General features: G+C 32.5%; 1 protein-coding gene across 1 annotated transcript in view; it reads left to right on the top strand.

The window, feature by feature from the left end:
* Positions 1–13,109, top strand: part of LOC129988712 (corticotropin-releasing factor receptor 1-like) — a 334,441-nt gene that overhangs the window by 81,666 nt on the left and 239,666 nt on the right. The window contains exon 2 of the mRNA XM_056096980.1: positions 6,334–6,462. The gene's annotated coding sequence lies outside the window, so the exon portion shown is untranslated. The remainder of the gene's footprint in view (positions 1–6,333; positions 6,463–13,109) is intronic.

Here is a 13,109-nt window from a genome sequence, read left to right as displayed (position 1 = left end):
AAGTAATCATCAAAGAAAGTTCCAACCCCATATTTTAAAAAATCTGAAAAAAAAAAAACAGATCCAGAATAAACTTCATTCTGTCAAACCAATTATTGGACTCTGGCCTAATCACCCTATACGCTAGGTTGATGTCAAGTTGACTCGCCTCCGTATAGGGCATACTCGCCACACGCATAAACATCTCATTTTTAGCGAGGCGGCACCAAAGTGCCCTGCATGTCATGTGGATTTTACCATTAATCATATTTTAATCGAGTGCCCATCTTTTAATTCCTCCCGTTTAAACTTTTTTTAAATCATCGTCATTAACTTTACAAGACCTGGTGGGTTAAAAATTCCCCCCAAACATCTTTAAATTTTTAAAATACATTGGCCTTTACACATGTATTTAATACTTTTAACTTTTATTCACGCCTGATTTTTACATTGCTTCAATGAAATTCGTTTTTTGCACCACTGTTTCATTTAAATTTCTTAACGTTGTACGTACTAGAACTTTATTTTTTGGAATTTTTATGTTGATAACTTTTACTTTTATATTTTATCATTATTTTTTATAGTTTGGTCTATGATTTCACCATTTGCTTGGTGCAGTATAATCAAGTATTGTTCTTGCGCCATAAAACACTAACAACCAACCAGCCTGAAAAAAAAAAGACATTTAAATTCGGAAAATATATTTTTGGAATGATATCTATTTGTCTGTGAACTGACAATTCAAAAATATTTTGAGCTAGAAGAATTATTCCGGGTGCTTCATCTTTACATCAGTATTATAGATAAATTTTGAATGAAATCCATTGAAGGAAGTCTGTCTGTCTGTTTGTCTATCCAAGTGTAAGTGAAATATGATAGCTGCAAAACGCAAGGAGATAGATAAATGATATTTGATATTCAGTTTTATTATCTAAAATATAGAACCATATTAAATTTTGAAATAAATGGTCAATTGGTTGACCATTTATCAGTCTATATACTCGCTTGCATATAAACGACTAAGATAAATAACGTTTAAAATATATATATATATTTTCTAAAGTAGCATTTTACATCAAATTTTGTTTTTTATTAGTTGTAAAAAGGCATCCGAAATTCATATTTAGTATCCTTTCTCATTTCACTCAGCGCAAAATGCTCCTGTGGAAGACTTTCAAAATAAAAATCTGAGCACTCGTGGCTTTATCGATCTTTCCTAAAGTTCACAGTTTCGATGACGGAAGAGAGGAGACAGGCTGTAACACTTTTATCTGGAAATGTGCAAAAGAAGGTTTTGGGTAGAGACTACTCCCGATAGTTCAAAATTCGTTTTTAATGTCCATCTACACAAAATAATGTTCATGCAAGTATATTCTTTCTGAAAAAAATCTATGAAAATAAGAAGGTTTTGGTAGAGACTAGAGATGTTCATGTACACAAAATAATGTTCATGCAAGTATATTCTTTCTGAAAAAAATCTATGAAAATATTCAACTTACATGCACATGAATGTTCACTTTATACAGCATGTAATACGATATGCTCAATGAAAACTGGCTACGATTTTCGCGATGACTTATAAACTGTGTCCCAAAATTAACGCAAGGTTTGAATCTGTCGCCATTTGTGCAGTAAAGTATTGGCAATCCTATTAAAAAAACATTTGTGAGCTGATAGTTTAGGGTTAGTAAAAATGGAGATGTATACAATAGAACAACATGTTTTCATAACTGAACAGTATTTAAAAAATAAGGAAAGTCTGGCGACCACAGTTCTAAAATTTGAGAACTGGTCCCCTATATCATGTGATTAAATGCCATAGGATTTCTTTTTATGAGCTTATTTGAAGTCAAAAGTCTATGCCAACAATCTCACCAGCAAACAAGCATTGAAGGATGAAATTCAAAGATGCATCAATTCAATTCAGTCACATTTATACAAAATGTTCATGGAAAACTTCGACAAGAGAGTGCATATGTGCCAGCAAAGCCATGGAGGCCATTTGCCCTATGTGTTTTTCCATACATAATCCTATCCTCTGTACCTTACGATTCAATAAAATATAGAAATTTAAAGAAAAAAAATTGAGTTTTTAATTTAATTCAAATCTTGCATTAATACGTTGTTCTATCGTGTATTGTGGCTGAATTTCGTTGATTCAGAGTGAATTCTCTATTTCAATGCACGCTTACTTGTGAGATGGATGGCATAGATCTTTGACTGCAAATAACCCCATAAAAAGAAATCCAATAGTATTAAATCACACGATCTAAGGAGTCAATTCACAAATTTTAGAATTGTCTCACAAACTTTCATTATCTTTGAAATATTGTTCAACAATCAAAACGTGTTGTTCTATTGTATAACTCTCCATTTTTACTAACCCTAGTTGTCAAGTGGTTTTAAATAGGGCTGCCAACACTTTACTCCACGAATGGTGGTTTTTGGAAATTAGTTTTGGGATACCTTTTATTAATTGTAGTTTATGAGAGTCCTTTATTTTAATTTGTTATATTGAATCAGCGAATATTGCCTTGACATATAATATTCTGAAATCTTCATCAAATAATTTTAATTTTCTTTTATAAATAAGTTTTGCAATAGAATTTACTCAAAGTCAACGAAAGTTTTTCTTGGAAAATACAGCTCAGTATCAAAGAAATCTTTGAGGTAATATAACGACACTGAATCATTTATTTATTCTCTCTAACTGTAACCCTAACGGAATCTTTCCAGTAATAATCGCCGAGAAAACCAAGAAAGAGAGGGGATGGCTAGAATTTCCGTGTTCTTAATGTCCGATTCAATCATCGCCATTGCATAACCCACGAGAGATAAGGATGAAGCGAATTTCTCTCCAATTATACGTTAATCAGTGCCACAGCGCCTTCGTAAAGGAGAGGAAGGCCAAGAAATTGGATCGGGAAGTTGCAAAGGGTGCTTACGTTGGTAACGTGTTCAGGCACGAAAGCTGGTGATTGAATTCGTTATTATCTTCTGCTAAGAATAACGTGGGGGGGGGGAGATGGAAGAATGGAAGAAAAGTGTTCGGGACGGATATGGAGCAGAGGATTTGAAAGAAAGAGATATAATCCAATAAAAGATCAATTATTAGAAAAGATTTGCTGCTTGCTTAGACGGCCACTTCATCTTTTCTAAATATTTTTATAAATAGGGAAGTATTTGGTGTTGGTACAGTACCTACAGATTAAGAGTTATTTACACGTACAGCACATTTTGTTCAATTTAATATTTTTATATAGTTCCTCGGAAAGAAGAAAAAATATTTATAATTTTTTTTAGTTAGAACATTTACAAGTATGGGAAGAATAAGGAGATAGTTAAAATACGAGAATGTCTTTGATTTGACTTTGAAGTTAGAATTGTATTTATTTTTATTGTTAAATTTCGAAATCTACAATACCAAAAATCATTTCAAAACTTCTATAAAAAGAGTATTAGAGATGAAAATACCATGAATATTATTTTTATTCGTATATACAGTATTTACAAACGATTTTTGATTTGCAATCATTATACACGTGATTATCAAAATGATAGAAACGTCTTAGATTTTGGTGATATGGGACTGGTCTCCATTAGAAAGATTCTACACAAACAACATACAGGTGGTTATCAAAATAATAGAAGCGCCTTAGATTTATAAAGAACCCTTTATTAGAATGGTGTAGGAACCCTTTTGGCATGTAATAAAGCTTGGATTCGCCTAGGAATCGATTCATACAAGTGTTGAATAGTGTTTAGAGGAATATTGTACCATTCTGCCTGGAGATATTGTGAAAGTTCTGGGAGAGATGCTGGTGGAGGATATCGATTCTGCATTGAACACTCTAAAATTGACCATAACGGTTCAATTATATTGAGGTCGGGTGATTGTGCGGGCCAAGGCAGATGTTTAACTTCACCTTCGTGTTCATCAAACCATGATTGGATAAGTCTGGCTGTATGGATGGATGCATTATCATCCTGGAAAATTCCATTTCTTTCAAGAAACAAAGTTTGCATCATAGGATGGACCTGGCCAGCTAAAATTTCTCTATACTTCTCTCCAGTGATCCTTTCTTTCAAGGTTACGATTGGTCCAGCAGAAAAGCACGACATGGTTGCCCATATAATGGCAGATCCACCTCCATGCTTGACAGTTGGAAGGATACAATCACATCCATACGCTTGTGCAGGTGTCCTCCAAAAGTCCACCCGTCCTGTTGTAGGGAAAAGTGTGAAACACTATTTGTCAGATCATATTACTTTCTTCCACTTATGAGTCGACCAGGTTTTGTGGGCGTGGCATCATTTTAGACTATGTTTACCATTAACATTTGGGACAAGTGGCTTGGGAATTACTGCTCTGCCATAAATGTAATGTTTATTAAGGTGCCTTCCAACTGTAATAACTGACACTAGAGACTCCAGAAAGGTATTGACCTGTGCGGCCACGTTTGCAGCAGTTGTTCGCTTTTTAGATATTACAATCCGCTTCAATACCTGTCGGCCTCTTTCACTGAGCCTCTCTTTCTGCCTACTATTTTGCTTTGCCTAGCTTGTCTTGCCGCGTTGTGTGTATGCTGTCATGACTTTAGACACTGTACCTCTAAAACGCCTTAAAGTTGGGATGTTTCGGTTACACTTGCTCCAGATAGAGGGCTCCTACAATTTGACCTCTTTGAAAATCTGAGATGTCCGACATTTTACTCATTTGAAAAGAAAACAAGAATTACAGAACATTGTTAAAGCTCACACATACTACCAGAATATATACATTACTATTTATAAAAAAACTGGTGGTTATTATTAAATTTTAATGCTTACGAAGCGCATTAAAAATGTCACTTTTTTCACAGGTGTTTCCATTATTTTGATAACCACCTGCATATTTATTCTATTAATAATCTGTAGGTCCAATACCTGGAGATAACGTTTTATCACAAATACAGTATTTGCAGTGCTTTTTTACGTTATCATATACGAAATATAGAGAAAGCATGATAATCGTCAAAAAATTCTAACTCGGAATTTTGACGAGTTCTACGTTTTCTCCATGGGGTGATCGTATGGCGGTCTATACTTTCAGAGATATGCAAGCGTGTTGCTTCAAAACCGCATGACTTTAATATATTAAATTCATTATATGATTTTGTAGTTACAAGTATAGCTCTGTGTCACATTTTTGTTTCAATTGGCTATGAAAAGCCGTTTAAAGCATAAATTTGATTTTCGGATACTATTAATCGCATAGGAAATAATCTCCAAAAATCTCGCCAAATATCTACCGATGGATTCAGTAAAAATTTTAATTTCACGCCAAAGGTCAATATTCCATAAATAATATACGCCAATGCTGTGTAAGGCGCTCTCTGGGATAACATGTTTATTTGAGAGTGTGCCGGAAAATTTTAAGGAGACATTTCCCGCTGGTTTACTATGCCACTGTTTCAATTTTGCATAATTTAGTTTTGCATTTAAAAAAGTGTTATAATTTCAAGAGTCAGTTTACAGCTAAATCCACTGTATCGCCAACAAATACGCTCTAAAATTAGACTATGGGATCCTTATGCAGACAATTGAATAATGCGTGCTTAAGTGTTGCACATCAGATACCGTACTCCAATGCAGTTTTAGAATTCACGCATTGTTTTAAGAGTTTTAAAAGAGGGAAACGGATACAACACCACAATGTCGCATCTTTTTATTATGCTGCTTTTTCAAATAAGTAAACTTTATATAATTGTTGTTGTTTATAATGACACTTGCCACGGACAACTCGCTGACGAAGTCAGTGATTTTAAGCCAAGGGATCATCTCTTATTTTAGTAGCGCCAACTAGGGCCACGAGTACGTCTTAGCTACTCACGCATCACATTCACTTGAACAACCCCTTTTTACAGGGGGGCACATTCACACATCTCACAGATAGAACAGGAAGAACAACCATGCCCGAACCGGGACTCGAACCCAGGACGCCCAGGTCACGGGGAAGACGCGCTACCCCTATGACAGGACGCCGGCAAACTTTATATACTAAATATATCAATTTAAAATTTTGCTTTTAGCCAAATTCAATGTATTACGAGGAATTACATTCTAAAATGAGTCCATAAAATCATGATACAATCGATGAAAACCCCGTACAGTATGGTGATGCACATTAGATAATTGCGCGCCAATGTGATTCTAGAATTCAATATACAATTTAACGGAGGAAACGGATGTGATGTCAAAAGTTTCTACTGGATATTAAATCACAATCGTTTTTACGTTAATTATGTTGCTACTCCAATGCTGATTGTTATTTCGAACCTTCCTTCTGATATCAATTTCTCTTTTATTTTCAAGGCATATTTTGCGAAGCAGCATGGGATTCATTTCTGTGCTGGCCACCTGTTGCTGCAGGGGAGACTCTTCTTCGGCCTTGCCCTTTACTGGACACAATAGGGACGATCATCGGAGATAATCCGCATCCTGGTAAGATATTACAAATCATTTTTTAACCTGTTGGACTATAATGAGGTGTCTTACAAATGCGTGGAATTATTGAAATTTTAGTATTTAAATCTGTAATTAAGTGAAAGTATTAATAGCTTAAATCTTCAAATATCAATTCAGACAACTTCAATATTTCAAGTGTCTTTTTTTGTTATTATAAAGATTGAAATAACAATAAATGTTCCAAATAGATTCATTTTATTATCTAATTAGGATATTAACCCTCTGGGTGGTTTCATTTTACGTGTGAAACTTCTGAAAAGCGAGAGATGCCAGACTAGTAATGTATCGTAAAAGCGCATCGGCTTTCCAAACGAGATGCACTGAAAGCGTTAGCCGAATTTTTGCTTTCCCCCAAACGTCATGTGGGGTCAAGAGTCCCTAAGGGTAAGAACATTCAAGTCAAATTTTATTGCTTTCCTTTATTTTGTACGGCTACAAAAATCAGAGGGTTTCTAAGAATAGTGAATGGGAAGACTCTTTTTAACCCCGATCACTGATATAACACTTTGCGAATCATTGCACAGCAGAATCGTTGAACAAAAATTTCATTATATATTCAGTCTCATTTCATAGGATAAAATTTTCTTCATATTTCCTTACTATTCTTTTAAATAAATCATTGTAATATTTTTGCACCATTCGGTTCAGTATGACCCCTACGTGATTTTCCGTGCAAAACCAATTTGCATCGTTCGTTAGCCTACGTTAAAATGCGTGCAGTGCACTTTAAAGACATCTATGGGGCTACGTCGAAATGCGTGTGGAACCCTTAGAGGGTTAAACAAATTCATAATACAAGAAATGGAAGAACCCAGTTAAAACACTTGGCAATCGGTTTATATTTAATCGATTAGTTACCTAAACCGGCGAAAATACTCTTTCTTCGTTTTTCTTGTATGCATAGACAGTTTAATATATTCTTTTTGATTTTTTTTGTCTATTCTTTTTTGTAACTCCTGAATATATTGTCACGTTTATAGGCTTAAGGAAGAGAACACTCTTGGAACAATATCAGTTTATTTAAAGTAAACCAAAGACCTCGGTTACTATAAAGCAAGCCCTTATATACAACTATAGAATGTTCTAGAACATTCCTAGAACTAACTGAAGAGGAAATGACGTACAAAGATTGAGGAAATTATAATAATGGGATATTCCAGAAACTTCTGGAAGAACTGAAAGGAAAATAAATAAATAACAAATTTATTTGGTGAGGATTGAACCAGCAATCTCTTTGGCCGCAGTCCGATGTCTTATCAACGAGCCACGGAGACATGTGGCTAGCTTCGTTGCAATATAGCCAAGGGAGGGAATAGATACAGAAATGATAAACCCACTCAGATTATTGCCTTTAAGCATAAGTGCTCTCTTCTACCGTATGTAAGGCTGCAGTGGAATTTCATTTAACTCTTCAGCATACGCGCCCATTTTTTTAACATTAGCACATGCGTAGGGTCATTTTGACCTCAAATCGTCAATTACTTATTCCTTATCTTATTGGCTATTCTGAATAGAAATAAAATGTAGTCAGAGTATATCATTATTTTTCATGCCAATATGTTCTATTTAAGACATAAAAGCTATTTTTAATAAGAAAAATTCATATTGAATTTGACCTCTTTTCAGAACTTTTTTCTATATTTGCTTCTTTCCCCTTTTTCCTTTCATGCCAAACTTATTCTTTAAATAGTTTTCTTCTGTTTAAAAATATTGAAAGAATAAGAAAAAAATCTATATTTTACATGGAATTTACATAAGAAATGTATTGGAAAAAGGTTAAAAATAAAACTTTCAAAAATCATAATTTCAGCCTCTCATTTTTATATACATACTCAAAACAAATTTTTATGAGTTTCCAATTAGAATAAAATGCTTTTTTAATATGAATTTCTGGACAATTTATCTAATATAGATAAATTGTCCAGAAATTCATAGATAAATTGTCCAGGTATTTTATTAAAGGATATCCTCCTTTTTCCTATAAGCAGGAGCAGACTTTCCATACAATATTTTTAGAGAATTGAGAATCTGTATTTTGTTACGATTCTAAATAATGATAATTTTTCAAAATTTAAGATCTGAGGAATTACCATTTTTACTATCAATAGGAGCACTTCCGAGGATTTTTCTGAATTTGCTGTTCGCGTTTATATTGTATCTTAGCCATAACATTAAAAGAATATAAAACGCTAGCACACGCAGGGATCAATTTGACCCCATTCTCAAAAAAAAAAAAAAAAAAAGAGAGAGAGAGAGAGAGAGAGAGAGAGAGAGAGAGAGACTGTTACATTGTTTCTGCTGTTCTAATCTTCTTTTTCTAGCTCCCCCCCCCACGAAAATACAGGAAGTAACAGATATAAACTTTTATAAATTCCTAGAATTTCTGTGCAAAAGTGAAAAGATGGGGTTAAAAAGAACCTCGTGCGTGTGTTGATGGTGTAATGCGCATAATTTGTTTCTCAATCTCATTCTCAAAACAAAACGCTCGTTAAATGAAAAAAATTTTTTTTTTCTCATGCGTTTAATGTAACATTAGGAGAATACGTTCTTTTCAAAAAAAAATATTTGAACAAATTTATAATAATGTAATGTTATAAAAATGAGATACAACTTTATTGTTAAATTTGTAGCACGCATGGCTACTGCTCTATTTGGGTGATGTTTTTCAACCAACCGTGCAACAGTTAGTTGTCCATTTTTCAGCTTCTTTTCTACTTCACCAGAAGGTTGTTGCTATAATACGCCGGTTATATCCTCTTCTGTTAGCGAAATATCCTCCATAACTTCTTGCTGTAACACAGAATACAGTTCCTGGTTATGCTCATATATGTTCTAGCATTTCGTTTTTTGAAAATTCTCCATCATGTCTCAACTTTGAAGTATGATATTTACTAAAGTGTTTTGTTTCTTTGACGCTTCCATGAACTTTTATAGTTCAGCATTTAATTTGAAAAAAATAAATAGATGAAAAAGAAACATCAACAGACAAAAGCTAAACAAAGATGATAGCCATGATACATACAGGTTGCTACTACACGTGACATTAAACTGTATTTTTATTACTTGTTTATAGTAATTTTCAATTGTTGAGTATTTCTGTATTTTATTCAAGTTACATTTGATTTATCCTATCTGATGTGATCTTCCCCCAACCGAAAGTGCTACATTTGACCTTGGGAGACTCCAGTCGTTCTTACTATACATTCATGATTCATTGCTCCCAAAGTGATTAGTCTAAACAAGTATTGAATATGTTTTTTCTTTTCCAGTTGCAAGTTGCATAGTATTTTGGTATTATGAAAATCTGTTCTGATAGATTTATTTCAGTTTCAGAATAATGATTCAGCATATGCTATATTTTAATCGTTTAAAATGTGCAATTTTGTTTGATTTTTGGTATGTGTGAATTTTTGGTATGTTTGGTAAGAATTCTGAAGAGCTAAATTCTTTTCAGTACTTACACAAATTTAATCGCAGTTGTTTGCTATAGTAAAATAAGACATCTGCTTTTCTTTTATAAAGTGTATATATATTTGCAGTTAAAATTAACAAATGAAATATTTTTGAACTTAATTCCAGTCATCATGTGTTGCTTTCTTTCTAACTAAAAATATATGCATACAATTGTTTTCGACATAAATATTTTTTTCCATGCTGAACATGTATTTTATCTCCTTCTTGAATATTTTTTGCATTCTTTTAACAAACGATTTAAATAATTTGTGTTCTGCTTGCTTTATTGAATATATTTTTGTACATACAAAAGAGAGGGTAGGTATGTAACTGGTCCTTCAACTTTAAGTTTTCTTGTTTAATTTCCTATTTCATTTCAGTAATTGCGAAAAAAAAATGAATTTTCTATCTAAGGGGGGGGGAAGTATCCAAAATCACCCCCACCTCACCGAGACGGTTTTAGGCGGTGTACGGGGAGGATGTAGCAGTTGTAGTATTCTATCTTCTCTTTTGGATAATAGATGGCGATGTCTAATTATGCACGCATCCCATGGTGCACTACGATTGTAATTAGAATGAGATGGCCTGCTGTTCTGTTAAGGTGCGCGCGTTAATGTCTTATGTTGTTTTCTTGTCTTGTGTTTGTTTGTGTGAAATATAATCATGTTTCCGAAAACATGGATCATCTTGCTTCCACTGCACGAATCATAACGATCTTCATTCCACCACCAGTTCCATTTCCACTTGACTGCAAACTTTAGAATTTAAGTAGTTAACAAATAGTATGATGATAAGTAAAATGTTAAAAATAAAAATGCATCCATTGAAATTTCTTAAACATTTAGTTAATAAACAGTATAGAAAAATATTAAAAATAATTTAAAAAAATCCATTAAAATTTCTAAAATTTGTAATCAACAAACAAAATGGTGATAAGTAAAATGTTAAAAATAATAATAATAAAACCACTCACTGAAATTTCTAAAATTTGTATCGAACAAACAATAAAGTGACAAATGATTTTAAAAAAAAGATGAAAAAAAACTAACCCTCATATTTACTGCAGTTTCTAAAAGTTGTAGACTACAAATTATATGGTATTAAGTAAAATATTTCTTATATGTTATTAATAAAATCACCCATTAATTTAATAAAAAAACTTTGCAGTCAACAAACAATAATGTTAGTAAATTGCTAAAAATAATAATAAAAAAAATCCATCCATTGAAATTTCTAAAATATGTAGTCAACAAAAATGTTCAAAACAATCATAAAAATGCATCCATTAAAATTTTTAAAATTTCCAGCCCACAAACACTATAGCAAAATGTTAAAAACGATAATGAAAAACCTCGTCGATTGAAAATTTAAAAATTTTTAGCAAACAATATGGTGAAAAATAATGTGGGAAAAAAATCGAATCTACTGCAGTTTCTAAAAGTTGTAGCCCACAAAAAATATGGTGATAAGTAAAATGTTCCATATAATAAGAAAAAACTCTTCATTGTAATCTTTAAAATTTGTGTGAAACAAACAAGTTCAGGGTAATTAAAATGTTAAAAATAACGATAAAAAAACATCCACTGAAATTTCTAAAAGTTGCATCCACTGAAATTTCTAAAAGTTGCAGCAAACAAACAATATGGTAAAAAATATGTTAATAATGATGGAAAAAAACTCGTATCCATTGCAATTTATAAAAATAGTAATCAACAAACAATATGGTGATAAGTAAACTGTTAATTAAAAAATAATAATAATAAAAAAACATTCACTGAATATTTTTAAAATTTGAAGTCAAAAACAATATGGCGATAAGTATTTACCGAACACAAGATAGAATGAATCATGATTTGAAAATATTTATTAGTTTAGTTTTTTTTTTACAATTTCAATTACACTTAATTTTAGTTTTTTTACAAACTCAACAAAACTTTTTCTGTGGTAGAGGTGTCAAAACGAAGAGACGTGAAAGCAAAAGATCTCGCATAACCTTTTACGAGTTAACTCATAAAAACACAGAACCATTTCTTTACTTTTCCCCAGAACTTTCTTCTAGTTTGGGATGCTATTTCTGCGGATTCCATTCCAAATTCTACTCAAAAGAAACAGCAAGAACATATGCAGAACGAGTGAAAAAAAGTACCTTCTAACAAAATAGATCGATGATTTGCAAGAGAGTGTAAAATTTCTTTTTCAGAAGCAAAAAAAAAAAAAAAGATTCCTATAATATGTATTTATTCGAACGAACATGCACCGAGGCATCTGGTACTGAAGTTACTCTTTTTTTAGGGCGATAAATAATAGTTTTTCATTCTCCATATCCGAGAGTTCTTTGTAATTATTTTTGTTCCTTTTGGCAAAATAATACTCTGTCTTTCTCGCAGCTAGTCTTCATCGGAGACAAGATTTTTATTAAATGGTTGTTTTTAATACTCTGTGTTTTCCTCTTAAATGTGTTTTCTGCATAATTTATCTCAGTAGTGACATAAAATTATGTGAAATTGTGAGTTAAGGCTTGCAGGAAAGAAAGAAAATGAATTAAAACTTTTTTCTTATGCGTTTTCTAATAATTCTTATTCAACTTAAAATTATCTTTATTTTGTGATATTTCCTTTGTATATAAATATAATAAAAACTAAGCAGATTCTTTGTTGTAAAAATAGTTTTATATATCGATTGTATTTAAGATAATTTCCTTTTGTTATTTTTTACTTTCTTGTTTGCATAATATTGTCACGTAGGTACTTTAGTGTGGAACGCAATGACACACACACAGGAAGTAGAGCTAAACCAATTTATTAACTCAACTCTGAACTCAGAACACAGTGACTGACAAATCTTCTGCTTTTATACTAGCAGGGAAAGTTCCAGAATACTTTTCTGGAGAAAAGTCCAGAGCACTTATCTGGTAAACTAAAGAAAGGTCCAGAATCTGCTGGAACATGAAATAAAGGGAAAAATAAAATCAAAGAATTAAATATTTACACAAACTGTGAATCGCATTGTCTCTAGTGGGATTCGAACTTACGATCTCTTGATTATGAGACCAGTGCTATGACCACTCGGCCGTGGAGAGTCGACTGCCATTTTTCAATGCGGCAGTATAGAGAGAATATAGTAATCGCCAAAAAATTAGAACTTGAGATTTTCATGTTCACACTTTAGAC

Source organism: Argiope bruennichi, chromosome 10 (assembly GCF_947563725.1).
Source record: "Argiope bruennichi chromosome 10, qqArgBrue1.1, whole genome shotgun sequence".
In the NCBI taxonomy this organism is placed as follows: Eukaryota; Metazoa; Arthropoda; class Arachnida; order Araneae; family Araneidae; genus Argiope; species Argiope bruennichi.
Note: the sequence above shows the minus strand (reverse complement) of the source record. Positions and strands in the feature narration are given on the sequence as shown.